We start from the raw sequence: 4,028 nt of genomic DNA, 5'->3' as shown, positions 1-4,028 counted from the left end.
GTATTTCCTCAGTGACCAGCACGGATCAGCTCCAGGCATGACGAAGCGATATCGTCCTCTTTTGGAAGGACAAACAAAGTAGTTTCACTTTCACAACGAAACACACAGTGCCTTTACGCCATGGCGGCGGCAGCAGCAACAAATCTACAGCGAGAATAACAGTTATGCCTTCTTTCTTTGCGTGAACATTTGGGCGGCGTTATGCAAATCTTCCCACATCGTGACGTAGACATGTGGGTGCGTGTTAGAACGAGCCGTTTTAGGTAGGCGTGGCTGACTCTTAACTTTTATAAAGAATATCTCTTTGGATTTGAGACTTTAGTCTTTGCAACTTTACAGATCTTCTTTATGCACCAAGAGCTTGTAACACTCCAAAGAGAAAGGAAAAATTGAAATCGCATCATATGACCCCTTTAAAGCAATACAAACACCACTTTCCTCATTAGCATAATGACACCTTTATCATGTGTTAAGAGTTAAGAAAAGGAAAACAAATACTGGATAAATCACTAATAATTAAATTAATACTCCCTGCTGTATCACCACAAAAATAATGGTTTTCAGAGATGAGTCTATTATTATTAACTATCACAATTGTGTTATCAAAGCAGGTGTAACTTCATTTGATCGTGTGATTTCCCCCCCTGGATTTTACACAAATGCAGTGCTTCTCAACCATTTTGATTCAAAGCCCCCTTTGTCCAAGAAAATATTCAAAGCCCTACTATCTAAGGAGACATGTACCTCTGTTTTTTTTTTTGTTGTTGCAGTTTTTAAAGATTGTTAAAATAATAATTTAAGTAATTCGATATAACTTAATTTGGTCCCCTAGTGGCCCCTGACTCGTTGGTTGAGAACCACTGCACTAATTCACATCACCAGAATAAACTCTCAACACACTTTCAGTATGGTGTTCCATTCACAAACTTTGGCAAGCGCTTGTTTATTTACATCCTCACTATGCTACACATGTATGTCTGTAGTTTTGATCTCTCTAGCTGAACAGTGGAACAAGATGAGAAAGCAAACATACAGACTGTGAGAGAGAGAAAAAAATACATAGTGGATCATTAAAACTTACTAGATATTTTCCCTTACAGAAGCACTGGAGGGCAGCATGATCCACGCTACGACTATAAGCAAGAGAGATGGTAACATTGAACCCTTGACCACGATGGTCAGGTAAAGCACAGTTGGTGGCTTAGAGAATTAGAGAAGAGGTTACTTTACACATGAGAACATAAAACCTTGTTCAGCCACTAACACAGCAACACAGTTAGATGTTATACTTCAAGTTTATAATGTTCAAAATGGCTGACTATACATGTAGTACCCACAAGAATCGATGGGAGGTGCTGTTGTTGCCCAACAGGCTCTGTAAAAATCATTGGTGTGCTTCTCTTATCCATATTAAATTGCAAAGTCTTTTTAAAAGACAAAACAAAAAATAATATATGACCCTAAAATGGCCCCTGCTGTACATGTTGGTACTGTATGTAGAGGCTGTGACCCAGACACAGAGGGTCACTAACTAAAGAAACTCAGTGCTCTTCTGATCAAGTCCCAAGCAGTCAGAAGGTTTCTCATGTCCTTGTATGAAAGTATAAAAATGTGTCCATGCAGCATGCATAGGTCTGAAAAAACACTCTGAGGGACAACACACAGGTCACCAGAGCTCCTTTTTCCTCACGAGAAGATGCGTGAGGATCACAGGCAAACTGCAAGAACACAAACCATCCTACAGCCTACAGTAAAGAAGCAGCAGAGGGTTCACGATCAAAACCCAGAGCCAATGAGAAGTCATGTGACATTTATTCCCGAGTTCATATTTCATTTCTCGACTTTTTTGTTTAGGTGACGTATAATTAGCATGGCAAGCGTTCAGAGCGCTCAGTTATGATCCATGATTTAGTGCAAAGAATATGAGTCAAAGTAATTTTTAAAAGCACTGTTTTCACAGCTATAGAGAAATGAGAATTTAAAATGTGTATTCTCTAAAAATGTATCCTTCATCTTTTAAAAAGTCCTTCATCTAGTCAAAGTCTGTACACTGTCTTTTTAAAAAGTAAATTACACCTTTGGTAAAACATTAAACAACACTAATGCTATAAAATCTCTAGACATTAGTGAGATACACAAATGCCCATAGTATGTTATTTTAAACAACACTATTGAAATGGATAAAAAAATAATGCAGGATTCAAAGGAACTTCTCCAAGAACACGGTAATGCCAGGTGCACAAAAAAAGGTGTTTTGGTGAAGCATAAAGAAATACAAGATTTTACAGAATATTCACTTTTATCTAGCTGACTGATGATCTTTCTAGTCTGACGTTACTCAGATCCCAAAAACAAACAACAAATGGTGCTAATATACACTTACGGTGTGCTATAGTACTACTAAAAAGAAATCATGATCCTAACCTTTAAGTTCATACTGAAATCTCAGTTAGCTAGACAGTGATTCATCTTTTCTGACTGGTTAAAATGTTGGTGACTGGGACACCGTGAGCCCAGATTGTAGTGTACACTGGAAGCTTAGTTTAAAGGTGTACCATTAACGTCCAGTGCTCATAAACGGCAGCTGAGATTGTGTTCTTATTTGAAATGGAGGCTTGGACCCAGACACGGTATTTGATAAGCCATGACTTAACAAGCGGATTATATTTCAGCATGCTGGTATGGCCCATTTTCTTTGTATATGTGAAAACTTCTCAAAAACTGTGGACTAATGACTATGTCAGTACTGTCCTACAAAGGCAAAACGCAGCAACTACACCGAATTCAATTAAAAAAAAAAAGTGTGAAAATGTATCAAAAAGTAAAAAAAAACTCAAACACTCGAGTGTGGGTGTAGTTACTGTTTTCTCTTTATATGTCAGAATAGCTTTTAAATACGTGATTAAACCTCCTTCAATCTTCAATCAATGTTTATGTACACTATTTACTTAAAAACGCAGCTAAATGTCATTATTGTGGCAGGGACAGACAGCAGAGAGTGACATAACCTGTAAGCCACCAGCTCAGTGAATGATACTGAATGATTCTCCTTTTTAAGCTGCCTCCCTCAAAGTACTTCATAAATACACTTCTGAATAAAAGTGTTAATAATGGAGACGATTATTGTAGCTCCACTGATTCCCAACACTGACAGACATACAAAATTACCTTTTTGATCAATACCCAAGAACAAAACTGGTACAAGTGTACTAAATTAGACACATCATCAATACCGGAGTCCAAACACACGTTCATCACAGGGAAAATGTGTGTGAATGCCAGGAATTGATGACTGACAGGAAGAAAGGCTGAATCACAACTGAATCAACGTTGGATCCAGTCTAGGAGACTGAGCCGGCTCTGAAGTCATCAAGTTCAAAATGCTGGTGGATGTGATTGGTATTCAAAACCAGAAATCCAAATAGTGCATTGTGAGATGATTTCATCCAGGAATGGCTGAATTGGTTGAAATGCACATACTATAAACCAATTATCGGTTTGTAAACATTCAGGATGCGCGCGCATCATGGTTGCAGAAAACCCGGGAGAGATAGCCTTTACAGCTAGAGAATTTCACGGATGCGGTACAAAATAGTTAGGTTTAAAAAGATTATAAATGATATTGATTAGATGTCATTTTCAAAATGTTCTACGCATATAAAAGCAGCTTGTGACACTATAACAAATTCCTTGTATGTGCAAACATACTTGGCAATAAAGCTCTTTCTGATTCTGATATTACAAGAGCTTGTCACCCAGCGATAAGCACTGTTATTCAACGAAATTGATGTTAGAGCGTGGGATAGTCTTACAGATTGTGGGCGGAGCCTATCTGGAGGCAGAAAATGACGGTTTTCAAGTGGCAGTCTATGGAGCCATGGAATAAAAGAATAAAAAAAGGTAAATTTGATTTTATATTTCAAAATTATGACTTTATTCTCGCAATTCCGAGATTATATCTCACAATTCTAATAAGGAAAAACAACTCGTCATTCTCTCTTTTCCCCTCGGCTCTTCTGGCTTTTTTC

The sequence above is a fragment of the Sinocyclocheilus anshuiensis genome, unplaced genomic scaffold (genome assembly GCF_001515605.1).
Source record: "Sinocyclocheilus anshuiensis isolate Anshui unplaced genomic scaffold, SAMN03320099.WGS_v1.1 scaffold613, whole genome shotgun sequence".
Taxonomy (NCBI): domain Eukaryota; kingdom Metazoa; phylum Chordata; class Actinopteri; order Cypriniformes; family Cyprinidae; genus Sinocyclocheilus; species Sinocyclocheilus anshuiensis.
The sequence above is the reverse complement of the archived record's forward strand: the minus strand, read 5'-3'. Positions refer to the sequence as shown.